At 40.1% G+C, this 24,878-nt stretch overlaps 1 long non-coding RNA gene across 1 annotated transcript; it reads left to right on the top strand.

Annotated features, from left to right (window-relative positions):
* Window positions 1–771: 771 nt before the first annotated feature.
* Window positions 772–23,504, top strand: LOC125317424. Its single transcript, XR_007200077.1, has 4 exons — window positions 772–896; window positions 18,797–18,858; window positions 20,056–20,135; window positions 20,275–23,504. It is a non-coding gene; the product is annotated as an uncharacterized LOC125317424 (long non-coding RNA).
* The last annotated feature ends 1,374 nt before the right edge of the window (window positions 23,505–24,878 follow it).

Here is a 24,878-nt window from a genome sequence, read left to right as displayed (position 1 = left end):
AAACCTCATGATCAGAAAAGGACCTATTTACACATGCTCCTCAAAGGATCATGTGCTAGCCAATTTTAAATTAATAAAATTTCACACCTATTTCATAGCTTTTTCTTCTTTTCTTGTGTACATTATTAATCCATAAGTGACATCAGGCAGTTCACTGGCTTCTAATGGTGAGGAGTTTTGCCTGAGTGATGTGGGAAGAAGAAGCAGAGAGAGAGGACCTCATGGTAATGGTTCTCAAGGGCCAAGATCTCCCATTCTGCTCAGCCAGCCTCATCCATCCCAGTGGAAACTGCTTCAATAGTGCTGCATTAAATACAGAGAGTAACCTGTACCATCCTCCTTGGCATGGGGTTTTACCACCTGGTCTGAATGCCAGTGCTTCGAAAGGGCTGCTGCAGTTCCCTTGGGCATGAGAAAAACCCCACAACCTACCTCTTCATCAATTTTGTTTCTCTTCCATTAAAAGAACAGTTTGAGGTGGCAGGATGGCATGGAGGGGTGAAAAAGATTATCGTGCCATAAGCCCTCTGAACTCTTGTGTTGAACAGCTCTGTGACCCTGTCCTGAGGCAGCCCAGCCTGGAGTGAAGGTGTTCTGCTCTCCAGAATCACCTCTTGGACACTCTTGCCCACTAAGTTTCCTCTGCCTGAACAGGGAAAAAGCAGCTCTAATTCACAAAGGCAGAAACTGGAGTCAGTTTTTTGCACACCCGACTGATGTTTCCAAGTGTTGCCACCAGAGGATGTACCAAGCACATTTTTTGCTGTATCAACACATAAACACACAAGCAGATTAAAATAGCTAGATTTACCAGCAGAGGTAGCATAACTTCTGTATCAACATGGGAAATATCAGTGTAAACAACAGTTCTTGAAAAAGAGAATGGAGAGAGAGAGGTAAGGAAGTTATGCACTGTATTTTCTGATGCATTTATCCCAGCTCTGTAATATCTAACATATTAAATGATAAATGCATTTCTGATTTCTCTAATGCATTGCTAATAGTGGGAATGTCTAACCTAGGCCACTTCCAGTATTTAAAGCAGTTTCTATCAAAGACAGCAGCCATTTTGATGTTTGAATATTTTTCATTGCTGTAATTCATCTTCTAGATCTGGGGTAGTTGGCAATTTAGACACCAGGCAGAATAGAGTGTTCAAAGAGACAATGGCTACTGGAGTGAGGCATGACTCAAAAGCTGTTTGAAAAATGGTTGCTATAAAAAAGAATGGTAGATAATGAGACAGCATTTAAAACTGGTGTTTTAGGGAAAGATCTGTAATCTTCTCAAAGACAGTTGTCAAAGATTTCTTAGTGGTTACACTCTGTGTCAACAAGAAAGTATATAATTTTAACTGAAAAAAAAGAAGTTGATCTCACCCTGGCATTATCCCCCTTACTACAGGCACTGAATACTTCTAGGAAGCCACAGGTATACTTCAAAATGTATGTTCTAAAAGTGTATAATGTTGTGAAACATTCAAGAATACTCATTCTGCATTAATTATTTTCAGACTTCATTAATGGTCTGACTCTGACAATTCAGTGTCTGGTTAAGTGGAAAAACATCCCATTTGGTGGAAGAGAATCAAGCCTTGACAAATGTATTTTAAAATTATTTGTCATCACACTCTGTAATAAAGATAACTCTTTGCAGGAGTTTTATCTTTCATGGATAAACTGAGTTATGTAGTCATGGTCCCATCCCGGAACCAACTCATTTATGTCTCTGTGTTTGTTTAGGCACCAAGTCTCATCTAATAACTCAGGAGTTATTAACTTTCTAAAACAACCTGTTTACTCAGTACATGACCCCTCGGTATTATGATAAACAAACATGAAAACAGATGGATTAAGGAAAGATTCACTGGTCTCTGTTGAAGTCTTCTGAGAAGAATTATTCTGGATACACAGTAAATTGCAGTTATTGTTTATTTGAATGGGCTTGTCAGTATAAAAAATAGCAGAATAATTTCCCTTCAGTTACAGTGTTTGCAACATCTGCAATTGCTGTAGTAGAGAGCAGTGGATGAACAGATTCATCTTCCATATTGTAAATACAATCATCTTCTTTCACCTGTCAGTGTACTATGGTTCATTTTTTAACCAATCATACACTTTTTCAGTTATTGTTACTATCACTGTCCACTTAATCCTGTCCATTTGAACTCCCCTTGCAAGAGCTGGGAAGCTTGAATGTTGCAGTAAATTTGTTTATTGATCATCCAATTATAAGATAGGACAACTTTTTACTTACTTTACTTCTTCCTAATGGCAAACAAGAAAATTCTGAGGACTTTTTCATACTCTTGTATTCTCATGGCCAGTGTTAAGTATCTGTCCATGACTGCTGCAGCCCCTGGCAGACCTGTAAGACATCAAATGCCTGATCACTTTTTCTGAAAGTGGAAGGTCATTCCTCCCCCATCTCTGTGAAAGCATAAAGAGAGGGAAATGTTAGCCTTTGGCAGCCCAAGTGGCGCTCGCACTTTGGCCCATGCAGTATGCAAGCCACCATCTAAAGCTTCTCACAGTACTTTCTCTGAAATCCCTTAGCTCTAAACAGTTAGGATATAACATTCCTACTCTTAACTGTCTTTGAATTTTCTGTTTCCTCTATTTCAATAGCAGAAAAGGAAATCAAACACATCATAGAAATCTTATACACACCTGAGCAAACAAAACCCAATCAACATCTGAGGCATAGAGGAGGAGAACAGTTCAAATATTAGTATCTTTCTAGTTGGAGCCTGACTGACTGACCCCTCAGAAGCCCATTCACTCACAGATTCCAGCATGCTCGTGTAGGGGGGAAGGCATCCTCTGGATACAGGAACCTCTGAACCCAGCTGTACCCCAAGCAAGTCATTGCAGCTGGAGACACTAGATAAATAGACATCAGAGGCTCCACAGGGCAGACCGGGGAAGAAGTTGCTTCTGAGAGTCCTATCTATGAAGAGCCTGGAGATACAGGCACACCTGGTCTAGTCAAGCCTTTCCTTGTGATGAAGTCATTGCTGCTTGCTGCTACCACTGATGCAGCTGTGCAGTCCCACACCTATGGAGTCTGAGCCTCAAAGAAGCACAGCCTCCAGAGCAGCCTTCAAGCAGGGCTCAGGATTCCTGCAGCCCCCTCCTCTCTCCTGCTGAACTGTCCCTACACCCAAAAGAGGATCCAATTCCCTGTCCTCAGGGGCACCTGGCACATGCACTCTTTTGCCCTTTTGTTTTTAGCATGGTGTCTGCCACAAGGTGTTGTCACTTGTGCAACTGAGTAGACAACCCCCCAAGATGCAACAGGTAGGACAATGCCTGAGAAACTCCATCACTCAGTGAATATTGCCAGACAGAGCTGGTTAGAGCAGCCTTTCATTCTGGCAACACTCTTAGCTCTGGTGTTTGCACACATGCCCCCAAAACTGAATTTTTCTCACGACTGTAATGTCAGAAATTTCAAAAGAATTTTTTATTTGCTTGTTGTGGGAGATTTCAGCTGTACTTCATATGGTCTTCTCCTCTTTAGTGGACAAATCTGGAGCCAATTTCTGATGTGTAACTTTATCCAAAATCCCACTGTAGTCTCTAGAAGTTCTGAGACTTCTCAGATGGGGGGCTGACAGGAAGCTGCCTGGTTACATGAGTTTTAACACATCTTTCAGCTAACTCTGAGACCCAAATGCAACATCTGCTAGAACAAGCAAGGACGTCATGTGGATTTATGATATTTGCTTGAGGATTCTGGAGCCATAAACCAGTGAATGGACTACAATGAGATAAATACAGTATTTCTCTTCTGTCAAAGACAATTCTGTTCCAATACTTTTCAATGCATTATTTAATTGAAAGCAGTTCCCATTTTGCTCAACCTAGCAATTTGAAAGTTTAAAAGATAAGCTACATTTCTTTGTTTGACTATACTGTCAAATGCATTTGAAAATAAAATGCTCAATCACGATAATGTTAAGACTGCTCTTTATGTTTGTGGGTTTAAAATGTTAAACCTAATAATACTCCCTTTTTGAAACTGGGCCAATGCTACTTCACTTGAAGTCAATGGGAATTTTGCCAATGACTTAAATGAAAGCAAATTTGGGGCCTATATATCAGCTTAAGGCTTTAGGACTCCATGGGAGCCCAGTACTTCCACTTTCTGAAAATTAAATATTTCCAACTCTACTGATCTCTCTGACTGCAATTTGCTGCCACATCTCCAAAAATGCATTAAAATGAACACTGACAAAGACGGAAATATTTTATTATACTGCTGCCAGATTCGAAAGTTTTAAAGCAACAACATACCCTTCCTTTTTTTTTTCCTTTCCCCCCCCCAAAAACATTTGCATTTCTCAAAGATATGAGACACAGTGCCAATCCTGCAGGCAAATACACACAGGAGAATTGTGAAGCACAGGTACTGTCTGTATGTCTTCAACAAGCCTGTGCACAGCCTGGGAGCCCACCTACACACAGTGACTGAATAGCTATAGATGCTATAGAGACTCCAAAGATTTTTGAAGACCATTGTCTTTTAAAAGATTAATAAAAATATTGATGCATTTTTCTCGTACTCATCTGTCTTGTTTTGTCATAATGGCTCAAAAAGGAAGGGTAAGAAAAGTTTAAATCTTTTGTGGCCAATTCTAACCAAATTGATTAAATAAGCTCTTTTTCAGTTATTATGAAATGTTAATAAACTCAGTAGGCAGATGAAAGATGGGCCAGGTAAGTTTAACCTGATATAGAGAATGAATAGTCCTTTCAGTACTAAGTCTTTAGAATGAACACTTGATATATCTCAAAGAAAATAATTTCTGCATTTGGACCAGTACTCTATGGACCCCAAGTTATTGCAACCAGTGTTTTAATTATGGCCTGAGAATGCAAGTAATCATGAGGGAAAGCAAGAAAGAGGCAGGACCAAACTCACTACCCTACTTACATATCAAATTTGAGATGTCAGTCTCCCCATACAGCAAATTAATCTCCTGGTTTTGGAGAGGCTTCCTTCCTCTCCTCATTTGGTGATCAGATAGCTCAGAGGTGAGCACTGCAGCTCAGATACAAAACAGGTGGCTCAGTGACATAGAGTCACTATACCTGCTTGCCTGATTTCCTGGAACCAGCATACCTTCCAGACTCAAGCTGAGGGTTTGTCTGCAGAGGAGGTCCGAAAAACTGTGAATACCCTTCTGAAATCATAGAATCACAGAATGGCTTGGTTGGAAGGGACCTTTAATGTTTCACTAGGCCAACACATAAATATCATAAAAATATCATACTTTACCCACAATTTCTTTTTTGTACAGCATTTCAGCACAGAGCAATACTAAAAGTCATGTTCTGATTTCTGTGACATACCAGAAGTCATGGTCTGTCTTGCTCTGCACAGCAGTTTTTGAGGAACTAGTCTATCTCTTGAAAAAAATCCCAGTATTTTACAAGTGACCAAATAGCTCTGCATGCTTTGCAGGCAAACACACAGAATTCATCCTCTCCTTCCCTCTACTGATATCACAGTAAGTGGGGCCTGATTTAGAGACTCTGAGTATCTACAAGGTCCAACAGACCTTGAACACTTTTGAACAGCAATGCTTCCGGAAAACCAACACATCTGCATGAGTTTTTTCCACAGCAGGATGTTCATTTGCAAGTTCAACTTGAAGCATATTAAAAGTGTGTTATTATGTCTTTCTATGAATTATATGTACGCGGTAATCATTCCCTCCTACTCCGGATGGTTAATGACAGATTCGTTCTATTTGTCTGAGAAAGATGGAGTTTGGGGTACAATGTAGTGGTTAAATTATTGCCAAGTCACCATAAAGACATTACTCCATCTAATGTGCACAATCACACATTCAGTCAACTGATGATACAAGCCAAGCAGAACTAATCAAAACATTGAAGGTGGATGCTTGCTGCCAGCATCTCTCCTGCATTTACCAGACAAGCTATTTACAAGCCTAGAATGTGAGCTACTTAACTGTGAGCGAATTGAGTTTTGAAAGTAAAATGTAGCTAAAATTAAATAAAAATATTCACTTAGAAGAGCTGGAGAGTTGCAGGCTGGCTACAGATTAGATTTTCAGTAGTCATATCATTCACCAGTGATGATATCTTCACTTCTAGGCTTTCACTGACCTTCTAAAACCACATATCCATTGTTTCATGGAAATGGATGTTATCACTAGATTTCCCAAAATCTTAGGAAACAGTGGAAAATAAGCTCCTGAGATCATCTTCGCACCTCCTCAAAGGGATCAGTTGTCCTAAATCTTTCCTAAGGGAAGTTTATGCAGCCTGCTATCATTTGTCTAATCCTGTAGCCCAAGACCCTGTGAGCTGATGCAGATGTCTTCTGCTGATTCCTCCAAGCTGGCACTGGGGGTCATGCCATTAGGTGATCTAGTAGTTAAAGTGTACAAACATAAATGTTTTGTTCAATGTGTTATATCATGACCAGTAAAAAAAAAGTTAAAGGAAATCAATTAGTGAAACTCACCGAATTAGATGGAGGATTATCAGGCTTAGCTAGATCTATTGACCTATTTACTTTTAGTGACAATCTGTTGCCCTTTCATTTTGAGCAGCAATCTGCTGTTCTCTTGGTTTGTTGCCACCAGGTGCCAACCAGACTGCTTGATCACTTCTACCTCCTCAGCAGGGGCAGAAATAGTCCATGGACTGAGATAAGGAGAGGGACATCACTCCCCATTTACTGTCTTGGGCAAAACATACTTGACTTTGCAAAATGATTTGATTTATTAACAACTAAAACCAGAGCTGGATAAAACCAAAACTAAACCCACCTTTCACCTGTGCCACCCTTCTTCACCTACCATCTTCCCAGTCTCAACTTCACACACGATACTGCTGCCTCTTTCTGCCCTTAAGTGGCACTGGAGGGTTGAGAATGGGGGTTGCCATCAGTTCAAAAATCATTTTCTTCTTTGCTGCTCCTTCTTTCTCATACTCTTCCCCTCCTCCAGCATGGGGGCCCTTCCATGAGATATAGTCTAATCACCAACAAGATACACTGTTCCACCAGCTTCTCCAATATGCATCCATCCTATGGGCTGCTGTCCTTCAAGAACTGCTCCAGAGTGAGTCCTTCCTACTGGGTAGGATCTTTCGGTAATGGACTGCTCTAGTGTGTCATGTCCTGAAAATAGGGTATGAATAAAGTAGTGCAAGATATAATGTGATTACTTGTAGCGGATTCAGTTCGTTAACCGGGCAGAAACACAATTAGAATGTAGTGGTTTGGTTCAAAATATCCATTACTTACTTATTTTCCTTCTGTGAGATAAGAATTAGGAGAAAGCAAAGCAGGCACAAAACTTAAAAGACTATAAAGAAGTTTATTAACAGACCTAAAAGAAAGAAAAAAAAGTCAGACAAAACCTTTAGAACACTTCTCCTCCCCCCACCTTTCTCCCTTCTCCCACTGACAATGTAAAAAGACAACCCTTGAGATTTCCAGTCAGTTTACCACTTCTATAATAACCCTTTTTTCAGTTCACTTAGGCAGAGGAGTCTCTCTTGCTCATGCTATGGAGACATCTCCACAAGAAACAGTTATCTCTTGGCTTCAATATCACAGCAAGACAGCCACCCGGGTTGGTTCTCTGCTCCCATGTGAGAGTCTCTTCCCCTAACTTACTTTTCCCACAACTGCTTTCGAGGGTCCAATCTTGACCTACTGGGGTACCATTTTAAAGATGAGCTGTTCAGAAGCAAAGGTTCTCTTCACCCATCTCTGGGAGCATCTTCATCTCTAAGAATAGAGGCCCTCCTCCTCCCCTGGGAGTAAGGGTCCTCATCACTTTCATCTCTAGGAACAGAGGTCTTCTTCCCTGGGAGCAAGGGTCCTCATCAAATTACAGCTACAGTCATTTGCTTATTTCAGCACAAGTACTTTTGCTCACAATTACTGTCATTTGCTTATTTCAGCACAGATACTTCTCCTCACAATTGCAGTTTGAATTCTTCACCCCCCCATGCTTTCATGAAATTACAACAGGCACTCTGATGTATCACAGTCCATCACCATAGCTTTACAACAGAATTTCAGCTTCTAAGCTTGAAGCATCTCCTCTTTCTCCTCCCTCAGGGTTTCAGCTCTTCCTTCTTTACTGACTTTGGTGTCTCTATGGTGTTTTCTTCACTTGCCTCCACCTTTCCTCTTCCTCTGACTCAGGAGAGGATTGATGTCTGCGGCTTCATCTGTTCTGGAGGAAACTTACAGCACTAAAGGTTTACTCTCACCCGGCCCCACAGCTGGAATTCGCTTATCGCTGTTGGTCACATGATCTTTGCCGGGCAGGGGGCAGCAGCCCCAGATGAGCCCCGACTGCAGCAGGGGCTGCCCGCAGGGAGCAGGGGCTGCCCTCACGGAGCAGGGGCTGCCCGCACGGAGCAGGGGCTGCCCTCACGGAGCAGGGGCTGCCCGCAGGGAGCAGGGGATGCCCGCAGGGAGCAGGGGCTGCCCTCACGGAGCAGGGGCTGCCCGCACGGAGCAGGGGCTGCCCGCACGGAGCAGGGGATGCCCTCACGGAGCAGGGGCTGCCCGCACGGAGCAGGGGCTGCCCGCACGGAGCAGGGGCTGCCCTCACGGAGCAGGGGCTGCCCGCAGGGAGCAGGGGCTGCCCGCAAGGAGCAGGGGCTGCCCGCACGGAGCAGGGGCTGCCCTCACGGAGCAGGGGCTGCCCGCAGGGAGCAGGGGCTGCCCTCACGGAGCAGGGGCTGCCCTCACGGAGCAGGGGCTGCCCGCACGGAGCAGGGGCTGCCCTCACGGAGCAGGGGCTGCCCTCACGGAGCAGGGGCTGCCCGCAGGGAGCAGGGGCTGCCCTCACGGAGCAGGGGCTGCCCGCACGGAGCAGGGGCTGCCCGCAGGGAGCAGGGGCTGCCCTCACGGAGCAGGGGCTGCCCGCACGGAGCAGGGGCTGCCCTCACGGAGCAGGGGCTGCCCGCAGGGAGCAGGGGCTGCCCTCACGGAGCAGGGGCTGCCCGCACGGAGCAGGGGCTGCCCGCACGGAGCAGGGGCTGCCCGCAGGGAGCAGGGGCTGCCCGCACGGAGCAGGGGCTGCCCGCACGGAGCAGGGGCTGCCTTCACGGAGCAGGGCCGTGGGGGGCCGCAGGCGGAACAGGGCCGTGCCTTGGCCAACCCGGCTGGGCCGAGCAAGGCCCGGCCTGGCCCCGCTGGGCCGCCTGCAGGGCCCCCCACTACCTGTTCGAAAGCCAGAAGACAAGAGAGCTTTCCCGGGCTCTGTTCGTTCTTAAATGTGGATCACAGAGGCATGTCAAGCTTCTTAAGTGGCTTAAAAAGTTGCCAAAGTATTCAAACTAGCCAATTGATTGGTTCTGTCAGGTCATAGAGGAAGCTGTAAGCACCTCTTTGCAAGAGAATCACTTCTGTGGCTGAAGCCCCCTTTACTAAAAACCCAAACTATATTAAACCATGACATTACTAGAAGACCCGAATACTAAAATATCCATGAAAATATCAAAGTTGTAATACTCATAAAAATATGGACATTCTCTATACCAAATTCATTCAGTATCCTAAAATATGAATAGCAGAAAAGATTTTTTTTTTTATTGTGTGTGTGTACATCATGCACATTAAAAACACTGTTTTAAAATTGAATATTATGTGCTTATGTGATTAATTTTAGTGAATGGACTCAGAACCACTACCTAGTAGACTTAATTTCAGCATTTTCTAATTTATGAGTGTTTGAAATGGAATTTAATATTCTGTTGTCTTGTTTTTTTATCCAGAAATATCTATTTCTAGTAACAGCCAATATTTAAGTATGCCTGTACTGCTAAGAGTCAGGAAAAGAGATTTATCTATTTGAAAAAAAAGTCAAGAAAAATGGCTGTGGAATGGATATACAGCAATATTCCAATATCACCACATGGGTAGGCTTCATAAAGCTGCTAACAATTTGTGTATAAATCTTGACATTTGGTGTCATTATTTGTTTGTTTTTTATTTATATTCCTCATCAGGCTTATAGATGTTCTCTATTGTGTACTTTCATCAGCTATCTTTCTTCCTAACCTGTAAAAGCTCATTTTGGTTCTTCTAGACAAAGCATCTTCATCTGATATAAGCCTTCTCTTATCAGTAATTCTGTTTCCTTCTGTGAAAGGTCTGATGATCTGGCTGCCTGGTAGCTACCACGATTATCTGACACACACTATATCTGTACTGCTACTTCATTGCTTCCCACCATTAAACTGGAGGAGAAAGTGATGTCAGGAGACAAGAGGATGAGAGAATTATTTTGCATTAATAAGGCCCACGGCCATGACTGACTGATAAGGAACTAACTGGTGATTGTGAAAGTACAGCTTCACTCTCTTGATGGATGGAAAAGAGGAGGTATGGCTAAAAGTCATCACAGGAACTGCAGTGGGTCTTAATCAGGCATATCAGTACCTGATAAGTGAATGGCTTAGTGAAATGCTGAGTGAGGAATCTAAGCCGTCGACATGTGCCTTGTGAATTTCACTGCATGGTGACAAGCAGTTCAGAAAGACCAGCACTGAAGATCCTGTTTATCTCTTCAGTTAGAATGTTGCTGTCTCCTTAAACAGAGACTAAGCTGAAAATAATAAGAACTACATTTTAAACAAAAATGTATAAGCCAAACATTGGCCACATGAGAGGAAGAAGTGCAGGATCCTACAGATTTCTGATAGGCAAGAGAAGACTTCTTGGATAACTGCTGCAAGGACAGACACGTACCCTTTTTGTTTCACACATAGAGCAAGATTAACTTTATATAAGAACAGGAAGCTGCTTGATGATAAAATACTAGTGTTGGTTTGGTTTTTTTTCCTTCATATTACAACCAGAAATAAGCTTCACAAAATAGAAATTTTGACCACACTGGCTTGTGATCATGACTGGGGGTTTAGCATCACACAGTCTGTACCTAAACTGGGAACACCAGGACTCTTTTCAGGCTCGTAGGCAAGTGTGCGAGCCTAGACTGTGTCCTAAATTCAACCAACTCAGCAAAGAAAGCGCACACAGACTGCCAACAACCAACGCTCTGGTTAGGGCCCCACGCTAGAGACACACATGCATGTGTGCCCTTCTAACTTCTTCCAGATACAACCACTGTTGTGAATCCACCAATACTCATGCTTTTACTCAGATTTAAAAGTTAAGTAATTTTGGCTGCATGAATGAGCCAAAAATTTCTTCTGGTGGTATGTCACTTTTCTGTAGCTTAAACTTGTAACAAGAGTTTAAAACAATATGATACTTTCTCATCTATTCCCCTGCAGACTTACCTTTACATATACCATCTACTCAATTAATTTATGTTTCTTTAGAGATAGTACTAGGTATTGCATTACTTAAAAAATGTCCTATAATGAATACTAAACTGGTAATTTGGACAGTCTCTGCTGAGAGTCTGGGTGAAAGCAGACCAGTTTTCACCCGGAAAGAACAGGAAGTCAACAGTAAGTATTTACCTAGGAATAATATCTAGAATGTAGAAGTTTTTAAGTGAGAAAAGCAAAGAAGGAATCCAAAATACATTGTCACAATAAATCTAGCATTCTCATCTGTTCCTGGTTTAGCATTTTCACTTGACAGATTAACAGAGATGTGTAGCATATGGATTGCTGTTCAATGAATTATTGCATGTGGTATTCAGGCCTAAACTACACAACTCTTTTTAAATGATCTACAATGGAAAATTGTAAGTAAATTTTTCCTACTTGGATCAATTCTAGTATTAGTGCTGGGAAAATCAATTTAAGAATCAGCTAAACCCCAAAGTTCCTTGAAATTCATGACTATATGGCTAATTTTATTAATTTAAATATTCTATTTTCTCATTTCTGGTGTTCCTGTTTACAGATCACACCAAACCAAAAAAACTAATAAACAAACACCCCCCCTCCCCCCAAAAAAAGTTGCAGAAACCATCCCCCAGTCCCTCCAGTCCTTCAAGAAAGACTTTTCACATACTGTTTATGGCTAAACTGCAATGAAATGTATTTCAATTAGACACAGATGCATACTGACAACACTATGATGACAGTTCAATTACCATAATACATTCAACACAGAATGCACTTGTGAATTTGTGACATGTTTTTATGTTAAATGACCCTACTGAGAAGTTCCATAATTTTTAGCAATGCTTACCCAAGGCCCTGAATAGCTTTTACTAGTGGTTTTAGACACAGTGAGTAAAATCCAGGCCTTGTGAAATAAATGTAACTTTTACTATATAGGTAGTGGGTCCAATCTCTGCATATTCAACTTACTGGATGTCTGCTGAGAATACAATACAGAAGACAGGAAACAGTCCAGGAGGTGCCTGGAGTGAGTGGAAGAAAACTTTCTGACACAGCTGTTGAGGCAGCCAACTAGGAAAGGTGCTCACTGGACCCACTTTTTGTGAATGGAGAAGGACTGTTAGGTGATGTGATTGTTGGAGGCCATCAGCTGCACAGTGATCATGAAATTATGGAGTTTTTGCTTCTTGGAGAAGTAAGGAGAGGGGTCAGCAGAACTGTCACCTTGGACTTCCAGAGTTTAGACTGTTTAGGAGACTGATTAGGAGAGTTCTTGGGAGGCAGTCATGAAGGGCAAAGAAGTCTAGGAAAGCTGGACATTTTCCAAGAAGGAAATCCTAAAGGTGAAGGAGCCCGCTGTCCCCATGTGCCAAAAGACAAGATGGCAGGGAAGAAGAAATCCTGGCTGAACAGATTTGCCTAGAATTCAGAGTAAAAAGGAGAGTTTATGATATTTGGAAGCAGGGGCAGACAACTCAGGTTGTGAAGTTATGCAGGGAGTATACTAGAAGGTCCAAAGCCCAGCTAGAATTAATGTGTATAGTGCTGCAAAAGAAAAATGTTTCTATAAATACATCCACAACAAAAGATGGGTTAAGGAGAATTTCCATTCTTTTTTGGTTGTGGGGGGAAATATCATGACAAAGAATAAGGAAAAGGCTGAGATACTTAATGGTTTCTTTGCCTCAGTCTTTAATAATACCAGCAATAAGACCTGTTAATATGACCAGTTTTTTGCTGGTTGCCCAGCCCCCTGAGCTGGAAGACAGGGATGGGGAGCAGAATAAGGCCCTCATAATCCAAGGGGAAGTGGTCAGTGACCTGCTGCAACATTTGACACCCACAAGTCTGCATCAGAATGGATGGGATTCATCCAAGGATACTGAAGGAGCTGGTGGGAACTACAGGCCTGTCGGCCTGACCTCATTGCTTGAGAAGGTCAGGAAAGGTGGAACAGACCATCTTGAGGGCCATCCCACAGCATGTGCAGAGCAACAAGGGGATCAGACCCAGAAAACAAGGTTTGGGAAAGTCAGGTCCTATTTTTGACCAACCTTCTATGACAGTGTGACCCATCTAGTGGATGAGGGAAAGAATGGATGTTGTCTACCTGGACTTTTGTAAAGCTTTTGGCACTGCCTCCCATAGCATTTTACTGGAGAAACTGGCTGCCCATGGCTTGGATGGGTGTTACCTCTGCTAGGTAAAAATCTGGCTGGATGGTAAAAATCAGGCCCAGAGAGTGGTGGTGAACGAGTTGAATCCAGCTGGGAACTAATCACAAGTGGTGCTCCCTAGGGCTCAGTACTGGGGCCAGTCCTGTTTAATGTCTTTACTAATGACCTGGACAAGGGGATTGAGTGTACCCTCAGTCAGCTTGCAGGCAACACCAACTTGGGTGGGAGTGCTGATCTGCTGGAGTGCAGGAAGGCTCTGCAGATTGGATCTGGACAGGCTGGATAGATGGGCCAAGTGTATGAGGTTCAGCAAGGCCAAGTGCTACAGTCTGGGGGCAGAGTGGCTGGAAAGCTGCCCAGTGGAAAAGGACCTGGGGGTGCTCATCAACAGCTGGCTGAACATGAGCCAGTGTGTGCCCAGGGGACCAAGAAGGTCACTGGCATCCTGGCCTGTACCAGAAATAGAGGACTGAGGTGCTGAAGCCGTGTTCAGTTTTGGTCTCCTCAAAAAAGACACTGAGGTGCTGGAGCATGTCCACTTGATGATCTGGAAGGATTTTTCCAACCTATATAATTCTATGATTCTATATCTCATTCTCTTTCCCCAACAGACCATAAAGAGAGACATTAAGAGTTCATGGGATTGTCAAGGAATGTTCCTGACACAATCCAGAGAGTCTTTCACACTGGATTACCAGTGCCGTGGTCTTGTGAACTGTATCATACTCTCTTTAATGACTAAGAGAAAAGATTAAGTTAAATCTTTATTTGAACTCTCAGGGGAGTCTTGTCTTTCGGCATTACCCTTTCATTTTACGAATTTCTGAATTTCATTTCACTATGTTTATTTTAAACTCAAAACTAATAAAAACTATTGAGTGGGTAGTCAGAGGTGTGTTACAAGAATTTTTCAAGCAAAGTCCATATTTAAAATGAAGTATCTGTAATTCAGTTAAAGAGAATGAATTTAACGGTTTTGAAAAAAAATCATTTTTGATATAAATCATGACCCTGAAGGCAATTACTGTCATCAGATGTACTTGCAACAGATGTGGTTTTATACCTAAAATCTGCAAATAAAATAATCTAATAGTAATAATAATAATAATAGTAATAATAGCTGTGAAAAATAAAAACTGTCCCATGTACACCAGTGGGGTTTTTAACCCCAAAAAGTGAGAATGAAAATGGTATTATATTGTTACATACTGTGTTTTAAAACCTGTTTAAATATCAGGGCAGAACTTAGGGTGTATGTTGCTGGACCACATAATTTTTTACATGATACTTTCATATTAGCTTATTTTGAGACAGGGTCTATAAAACTTCATTCATGTGCAGCATCTGTCTATTGAGAAAATGCATGTAGACTGCTTTTACAAAGCCTTAGATAAGTTAATATCTCTATCCAAGTTAAGGTGAGTCTGTTACATGAATGAGAATTGTGTAAATAGTAAGAAAACATGTATTGTTAAGTTCACATTCTGCTAATTCTGGAGTTTTACTAATTTGGTACTTTCTCATGAACATTTAAGTTTAGCATCTGCTTCTTAAGCATAATACCTTTCTGAAAAAATTGCTTTTTGGAGTATACAACAATAACAAAAAGAATTAAGTCAACACTGGTTATTTGAAATACTTCTTGAAGTGCAGTACCACATACCAATATTGCGTTCACCTATTGTATCTGAAGTGTGCTGCAAACTTTGGAAATCACACTGCCTCAACCATACAAAGCATTTACTCTTTCTTCCTGCAAAACAAATAACTCAAGTTGTTTCTTTAATCATGTGTTTCTTTCTTAAGGAAGGGAAATTTGGTATTTTTCTTACTACTGCTGATACTTGCCATCTATAAAAACAACGTTGCCTGGCTTTAAACAAATTCTCTTCACAGGCTTCATTGCTCTCCTCTGGATAGACATGTTGCCCATTTCTGACAACAACAGATGCAGTGCTTTCAGACTCTACAGAAAGTAATGGTGCCTGACATTTCTAGGGTGAAAGTCTCTCTATGGTTTTAGTGCTAATGGAAACAGACTTTTATTCTTCTTGAAAATCCAAAGCCAGAATGTAAATGGCTATGTAGTAAACAGAACAGATTTTTTTAATCCCAGAAAATAAAGTAACACTCTTATTGTAAAGTTATGGAAGTTTTGAAACAACCCAACGCTTTCTATCCAGAGCTTGTTTTCTTTAGTACCTATTAGATAACATGTATACTGAACAACTACCAATATTTATACTTTATACATAAGGGAATTTGACAACAGTTTAAATGACATCAGCAGCAAGTATTTACAAATGAGAACAAACCTCAGCCAGATTGGCTATAGTGATTCACAAAACCATTTTGAGTTAGGATGGTGTGTTCAGATGGCTTACACTCAATGAAAATCTCAGTTACTTTGAATTAGTCCTATAGCAGTTCTGAAGCAGATTGTATACTTAGCAAAAGAGACTTGATAATAATATTTTACTTCTTTTTTTAGGAGCTAAGTATCCAGAGTAAAGAATTCTCTATGGTACAAAACAGGAAGACAAATTTTAAAATATTTTAGAGGATAGTTTGAAGGGCAGGGAGTTTTCATAATGTGGGGTTCCCTAACAAAGGTAAATGTACAGGCTTAGCATCTGGGTGATATTTCTTGAATAATATGTACTGAACAACGATCCCTGGATATAATCTAATTCCTGTAATAACGTAGATTCAGTGTATAGAATAGCTTCTTCTGAGTTCTTGCTTCAGGCCTGAAAATCTGTGATATTCTGTGTTTGGCTACCATCATGTTTACATCAGACTGAAAGAGGTTGCTGAAAGAGTAGTGTTACTTATGGTGCTAAAACCTTAACACCCCAGCACATGTATCCATTCTGATGTAATGCACGTGCAACTGAACATGTTGGGATTCACCCGCACATGATGTTAACTGAGTACTTCACTCTTTGTCAGACAGTGGCCTAAGTCCTTGAAAGTCATCCATGGTCAAAATCTCAAGCCAACCATAAAGTCTCAAGTTTGCAGAGGTACTAGGTTTTTCATGATGCACTCAGCATTATGTCACTGAGGTTTTGCCCGTCGTTGTCCAGCTTTGTTGTACTGGCTTTTGGAAAAAAGTAGTTCTGCAGAGGCCAATTCTCAGGCACAAGAAACTTTTAATGTTACAAAGAAATCAGGCCAATTTCAAGAAGCTTTTCAAATAAAATATTTTAGGTTCCTTAGTTCAGTGAAATATTTTAATCTGGGCAAAGCAACCTGAAACAATTCTCAATGGGGTTGGAAGACATAAAATCTAATTGAAACAGCCCCCTGAAACATATTAATTTACAAAAACTGCAGGATCCATCAGAAAATTGTTCTGATGGAAAAAAATCTGTGTGGGTCCCTTTGAGACTTTACTTCAGGTAATATACAAGATATTTCCTTCCAGCTTTTGGCCTCTTAAGAAGCCACATATTGATGTCTTAAATCAGAATGCCACTGGTATCAGGGCAATAGTTTGGTACCATCAGCAACAGTTCAGAGACATAGTTACACAGTCATTAAAGAGGCAGGTGATGATTTCTCTTTAGTTGGGCTCTTCTGGAAGTTGCAAAACCACATGAGTTCATTAGGTATTCTTCATTTGAAAGCTAGGAGTCAAACACCTTTTTTTCTTTTTTTTCTTTCACTTCAGTTAGCTCTGGTTGTGTTTCATTTAGCCTGTTTCCTCCTGGCCTCTATGGGAACAAGAGTCTCCTATGATTTCCTCAAAACATTGGGTCCATGATCATCTAATTCTCCTTGGCCTGTGGAATAGCTCTTTTAAAATCTGTGTCTTAATGCTGTGCCTGATACTGTTTGGAGTCATTTCAGAAGACCAAAGTCCACCTGTCCAGATATAGAAAAGAATTGCCCTAGCTAATAAACCAGATGCTGAGCCTCTCTCCTGCCTTTATGTCTCCCACTCAGTCAACTGCAGAAATAAATTTTTTCTGGTAACCTTGATTATATCAACAAAGTAAAGAGTTAATCTCAACTAGGTAACTTATACAGATATTTACACACACAGAGCATACAGCAGAAGAAGAGCAGGAAAGTTACACACATAGAAAGTCATCAAACTTCTGAACACTGTCATTAATGCAGGTTTTTGTCACCCACAGAAGTTTTGGTTTTGATCTGGGCATTTCAGGTCTCAGTCTTTTTTAGCCTTCTCAGATTCCATGCAACAGTTTATTGGTTTCCACTGATTTGGAAAGTTTACATTTGAGAGTTTTACACTGTACTTTTTTTTGTTTTGTTTTTGGTGTCTGTGTTTTTAAAAATTTTTATAATGTTCTGAAAAAATTTCACCAAGAAATTTCAAACTTCAGTTTTCTGGTGTCAGCTGAGTACAGAACTCTTCAAAGTTAGCAACCATCAGCTGAGCATAGTTACTTCAGAGCTCACCAGGAACAGTGACTCAGAAGGTGTCAAGTTCTTGCTACAAAATGAACACTCAAAACTGAATTAAAGGTTAAAACTAGACAAGAACTTACCAGAATAAATGGGATATATATATATTAACACATACTTATTCCAAAATGGTCACATCGCTTTTGTTCAACCTGGATCAATGGAAGTCATAACATCAATCCAAACAAATTTTGTCAAATTTTCTCTAAAATGAGACAATATTTTCTTTTGAATGAAATTACATTAAGTGGTCTCAGAGTCATGCAAGTACTAAATATTCAGTACATTTCAGTATTTTCAGGGGAAGAGAAAGACAATCAGGGTCTTTACTCTGGCAAAGCCCTGAAAAATATAATGACTAGGAGTTAAAATAACTTAAGTAAAAGTAGAAATACAGCATTACTTTTTAACAATAAGGCAATTTATGATATAGATTACCAAGAGAAATATGAAAATTTTTAAGGAAGATTTTGTTCCTTTCCAAGCAAGATTTAGTATCGACTTCTGGAAGAACCTCATTCAAGCACAGGAATGCAGAAAGCATCCTGTGCTTGATTCAGGAGCAAAACCAGGAGTATCTAGTGCCATCTGAGATGCTATAGGAGATGTGGTCTGGTTTCCAGATGCTGTGCAAGTACAGGTCTGTCTTTAGAGCAGTGTCACAGCTGCTTCTCCTGGATGTGTGTCTCGTAGCCTGTTGCATCTGAAGTGGCACTAGGTGTTTACGTGTGAGCAACTTGTACAAGAGGAAATGGAGATGATCTGCTAATAGCTGGCCTTCTTGCATTATTTCTCACCATTTTCAAACAGAAATGAAACCAGATTGCCTTTCATTTTTCTGTTCTGTAGTATCAAACTTGTGAATCCATGAAGAGAATCCAGTAACCTTATTCCTGGAAATTTGCAACAAGGTGTGTGAACTTACTTTCTCTGAAACATTCTTAGTGGGTTTATTCTGTGCTTCCTCATAGCAAAGGTAAATTTAAAAAGAATATGCATTGTTAAATTGTTTGAGTTTAGACTTCATTTTTGTGTTCCATGACAGTTCAAAAATCCTTAACTAACTAACTATCTAATGACATAACTGATTAAAGATCAAGCAATGAGCACATTATTTTCCTGTTGCATTTCTTACCTGGATTTTTTATTCATTTCTGAGTAAAGCTATTCATCCAGGAGAGCTCTATGAAAATGTAAGTGTAAATGCTACACAATGTGAGCCAGGGATAAGGAGAGAAGCAGTGGATTCAAGGCTTTTGGGCTATAATGTACTGCTTTCTAGATAATGGTCTCTCTTGGTGTTATAAAGAAAAGCAAACATATCATTAAGAAAGAGCTCCATAAAAACTGTCTGTCAAATATCTTAAGCTTCATTAGTTTAGATTAATGACTTACTTGATCTACATGACAATAGGTGAAGCAAATCTTTGTTTATTTATTGACAATTCCATGTAACTGTGACATGCATAAACAGGCTTCCTCCTGATTAGTTCCATGTTTTAAAGTAACTTTGTGTTATAAAACTTGTTAACTACAGTATCATTTTATTGAACTCTGCTCCGTGAATGATGTGATCTACATTGAAAGGCGTCAATATTGCAGCCATTCCTGGCAGGCATTGGAGCATTATGTACACAGATTGGAGTAGATATCTCATTGTACAAATCCACAGACCCAGAAAATGTCCAGTTATTGAGACTGCACTGAAAGGACAATGTTTTATTCATAGGATCTGTGATGCAAGGTCAGAGAATGAAACCTGAACTAAATGTAAGGTTCAGATTAGTTTCATGGTTTTGCAGAAGACCTCCCTGAAAGCTGGGTCTCTGAAAGCACCAGTCCTTTCCAAAAGACCCATGGCAAGCATTTGTAGCACACAGTATAGCATTCATATGAATAAGTTGTTGGGGAGTGATTTCCAGTGTGAAGCTCCTGTAAAGCTCTGCAAGAGGGAGGCAGAGAGAGAGTGAGTGAAAGTAAGTTATGCAAGCCTTTTGTAAGAGAAAAACTTTTCCAGAAGATGCTTGTGGAGTAATGGTATGAGGATGTTGAATTTTGTAATGTGTTTTTGTTTGCATGACATAATTAATATTTTCTTTCATTTACAGTTTGGAGGCCGTAACCCCATAGTACCATCGACACCCTGTGGTTCTCCCTTATCCATGCTCCTGAAAGCACATAGCTGAAAGTGAGTTTCTTTAGCAGTAGCTATTTTAGGCAGAACAGGTCATGTTGTCTCTTATTATGCCACTTTCATGCTTTCAATTATAAAGATCTGTTTTCACTGACTGTAAATTTTCCAACTTTTTTGGGCTGATATTTTATAGATTCAATGTTGACTTCAGGTTGCAACTTAGGAAAAGCCAACCAACACATTTCAAATGAGTTGACATAAGGATCAAGGTCAAGGCAAAGAAGAGGTCAAAGGAGGGAGGAATGGGAAAGAAAAGACTGCCCAATTTGCACGTGGCTGGGTGAACACAAGTGTCCTGAGTCTCACTACTGTTCTGCTGCTGGTAAAAATGGCAAAGTAATGGCAAACTGTTATCTCAGAGTTCCACAGCGGACCTGCAAGAACAACTTTGCTGCTATCTGCTCCCTGCTAAAATCTCCAAAGTTTTTCTCCACCTCTGTTGCTTGTTGCCACAGGAAAGATTCTCCTCTATTCTCTTCTTTTAAAAACGCTCAAGAGGTCACATGTGAAAACAAGCATGAGAAAAGCTAATAGGGTAAAAATATTAGAACAATTTTTTCTCTAAATTGTGAAGGAAATGTCTTCAATAAAATATGTGGGTTCAACAGTTAATCAAATTATGAAAGGAGCATTCACTAAGGTGATGCTATTGGAGAAAAATACCCTCCAAATTAATTCCTTGTGTCAACATTTATTGCGAAAGAGGCCAGAGAGATTCCTACTCCACAGCTACACTTTACCAGAGCATAAGCCCACAGGGCTGCTTCCATCAGGAATTCCTAAGCAACTGAAATAAACAACTAATAAATTATTATATGTGAATAATAGTCTGTCATTTAAATGACTTGAGTTACCTGAAGAATGGAAAGTGGCAAATATGACACCAAAATTTTAAAAGATTTTCTAGATTAACTCAGACAATTCCAAACCAATAAATTATATTTATGTAAGAGCAAATCTGTAGGAATATTCCATTTCACAGAATGAGTAATAAAAGAGAAAAACATGATATACTAGGAAAAAGCCAACCTAGCCTTTGCAAGGAGAAGTCATGACTCATATATCAGTCATCTACAGAGGAGCCACTGAGCATATGGTTCAGGTGAAAGTATAAGAAACAGATGGTAGGAGTGGGTAGCTGGTTTTCAGAAAGAAAGGAGCTCAAACATATTCTACATGTGAAAAATGTGCCATTTGACATATTCATAAATGGATATTCCTTGAATGATAAGGAGACAAAAATCTGAAAATGATCCAGAATTATTTGGGATAATCTAAAGCTGATTGTGAGAAGTTGTCAAGGAACTCAAACTTACAAGTAGATTATAAACAGTTAGATGAAATGATATGTTAAGAAGTGGAATGTGAAGTCTAGGAAAAGAAATAACCTACAAGTATTAGTATAGGATGGCCATCAGTTTAATTACTACCATTCTGGAAAGAGATTCTGTAGCTGTAAACTGTTCTTCAAAACAACAGCTTAGCATTCAGCAGTGTCTATAAATATAACTAGAATCTGAAGAATAATTAGGAAAATATTTAGGAGCATAACAGAATACATAATTATGTCCCAGTGTATATTAATCATCTATTAATATTTCAAGATTACATTATTCTAAATTTAAGGACACCGGGGTCCTATGAATGCCCAAGCAAAAGAAAAAGGTATAACAGAATTATCAAGGATCCAGACGAAGACAACAAAAATAAGCAGAGATGTGGATTGTCTTTTGCATAGCTAGAAAGCAAATAAAAATAAAAAGAATTTGGAAAAATAGGTTACAGCACAAGTGAGACTTGTGGAATGGAGATGATCAATAACAAACAACTGACAGTGCAAGTAGTAACACCAAATGAAATTGTCAGAGTGGACTTTGAAAGACACAAAAGGTATACTTTTCATGCAAAAAGGTATGGTTCTTAAAACAAGTTTAGAAGGGGACCTGAGAAATTCAGGCAGGCTAGATCCACTGCTGGCCACTGCTCATGATGAGCTGTAACCTCCAGAATAAGTCAGCCATTTCTTGCTGGAGGCTGGCTCACTCTACTCATTGCTCAAAGGAGATGTGAGTCTGGGCTCACGCCTTCTGCCTACATTTACATTCAACAGTCAGACATGAGAAAACTGGAAAATTAAGGTTCTCTGTGCAACTTTTATTAAAAATTCCTTTTCCAATAAGTATTGTGACATAAGTATTTATTACTATTTATTATTATGGTTTTGCTCTTTTCATCTCCTGCAATGTTCTCCCTTTCCTTGTATAAGTCCAGGAACAGTTTGGGAACAGAGCAATGCTGCATATGAAGGCGGCCCTGGCGGAATATATTTTCACCAGTTGCAGTTGTCTGGTGACTGCCATGGGGAACTGCAAGAAAATAACAGATCAAATGAAGTCAAAACCCCTTGAATACAGCCTGGAGAACCCTCTCCTACTGTACCTTAGCTTGTGTGCCAAGGATGTCTTGCAGGCAGACATCCACAAACCTCCTGCCTTTGAACTGCATAGCATCAGCATTGTAATTGTAGCCAAACTATGAGTGCTAGCTGGTAGCATGTTTTCCATACTCTGCTCCCTCCTTGGGATCTCAGACTCCTTTCTTAAAGAAGGACTTAACCCCAGTCAGTTTGATGGAATTCAGGATCACAACCAAGAGGACATACAGCCATAAAACATCAGAAAGTCACATCAAATTGGAGTTTTTACAGCTCATCCCTAATTTTTACTACAGTACCAGGGAATCTGATTAAGGAAAGTATTAGGAACTTGCAATTTCAGCTAAAGGCAGTAAGATTACATAGGCTGTTATGTGGTGTTTAGTGCTGTGGGACGTCTGATCTTTCTGTGTCTCAAATTCTGCTGGCTAATCACTGGAAACATTTGTTTTCACATATGTGTTAACCACTCTGGCTCTTGCATAATAGTCATGCCACTCTTCAGCTCCTAAAGTGTGCCATTTGACATATTCATAAATGGATATTGGAAATAATTAATTAATATGTATATGTCACTCAGTTGTGGATATAATGAGTGTGACTGAAAAGAAAAATGTGTTCTTCTGTCTTTAAATCTACATTTTAGCAACAAAGATGGCCTGATGTTGTAGAATGAAAGGGAAAACCAAACCCAGAATATTGACTACATTTTTCTTAAGACCGTTTTGCATGTTGAATGAAGTAGGTAGTATGTAAGGAATTATTTTGTATTTGAAGACCATAATAAAGGACAATAATAAAAATATGTGCACAAAACCATACAATGGCAATCCTAATTTTGACATTTCCTAGCTACTGAGAGCTTTCATTGAAAGCCTGCTTTTTGAATGTGTGATTTGTGTGTAATAAAACCCATGAGCTTTATATCAGCACTGATTGTTAGAAATTTTTTATATATATCCACCCGACACTTTCAGTGTAACATTTTTATATAAATTGAAAATAAATGTATTCTAAGGCAATTTTAGCAACATTCACATTTTATGGTTTAGCCTGTCCAGAGTAGTGCTAGATTTCTGCATAATAATGTCATCACATTCAGAGGAAATAGAGAGTTCAATGGTGGATGGGTTATTGCAGATCAGTGAAAACTGAAAGATTGGTTTTCCCCTTCATATAAGAGCTATATTTAGCAGAGTGTGACCATGCCATCACACCATACAGAAAAAGTGATAAAAGCAAGGCTGTACAACCAGACTACTTTTCTTGAAAATAATTCACTTTCTATTATACCAAAGTGGTGAGAATAATGTTGTCTTGGAATTTTTAATATTTCTAGGCTATATTTCCATTGCTGGTGTCATGGGCAGCAGGAGCATATACTCTGTTTCAACAGGCAGAGTCTGAATAATGTTATTTGTAATTTAAAAAAAAAGACGGGTACTAAAACAATCACAATAGCCCAGAGTAGATCTACAAAATCTGCTTATAATTCACCATTCTCCACAAGAAATTGGTTTTCTTCTATGACATCATAGAGGATTCTATATTTCAAGAAGAAGAGATTAGGACAGCTCCAGCTCCAAGATGTGATGAGAAGAATGGTCATCTGCTGCTTTTACTGCTTTCATATGTTGTTGGTCAACACTTCTTCAGTTTTTTCGGCAGCATAAAAAAAATAAAATCCATATTCTTCTGTCCTTCAGATGGCAGTCCTAGAGGAAAGTGGTTTATCCCTGTAGGAGACTGTTAATTAGCTTGATGGAGCAACGAACATGAATTTTTATGTATTATGTATATTTTTCCCCTTAAATTAATAGCAGCAATCTATTCTTCCTTTCTCTAGTCATCTTTTATGTGGTAGCTAGTTACTTTGTATCACAAACATCTGGAATATAAATGTTCAGAGCATGAAACATTACTTTCATCCTCTATCCATGCTGAAGATCATACAATCAGGTTAATGTTAACATAATACTCTGTATGTAGTGTCAGGGAAGCAATCAGAAGGAACTGCTTTCAGGTCAGGAACAGATATGTGCAATTTTCCTTGAACTTGTGTATGGTGAAGGGCTTCAGCTGTGCAGGCTGTGCACAGAGGTTTGGTCCTTGTATTCTTGCCTCTTCTGAATTGCACTGAGTACTGCCCAAATCTGATGTGCTGTGCTGTTTGCCTGTTAGCTGTCCTCTGAGGAGACATCTAAACCAAGTCCCTTCACTGAGCTGTTGGTATTGTTTTCAGCAGGTACCAGCACCAGTAGGAAGGCACAGAGCTTCCTACATGGCAGGCGAGCAGCATCTCT

This window comes from Corvus hawaiiensis, chromosome 26 (genome assembly GCF_020740725.1).
Source record: "Corvus hawaiiensis isolate bCorHaw1 chromosome 26, bCorHaw1.pri.cur, whole genome shotgun sequence".
Classification (NCBI taxonomy): domain Eukaryota; kingdom Metazoa; phylum Chordata; class Aves; order Passeriformes; family Corvidae; genus Corvus; species Corvus hawaiiensis.
This window is presented reverse-complemented; position numbering and strand designations above follow the sequence as displayed.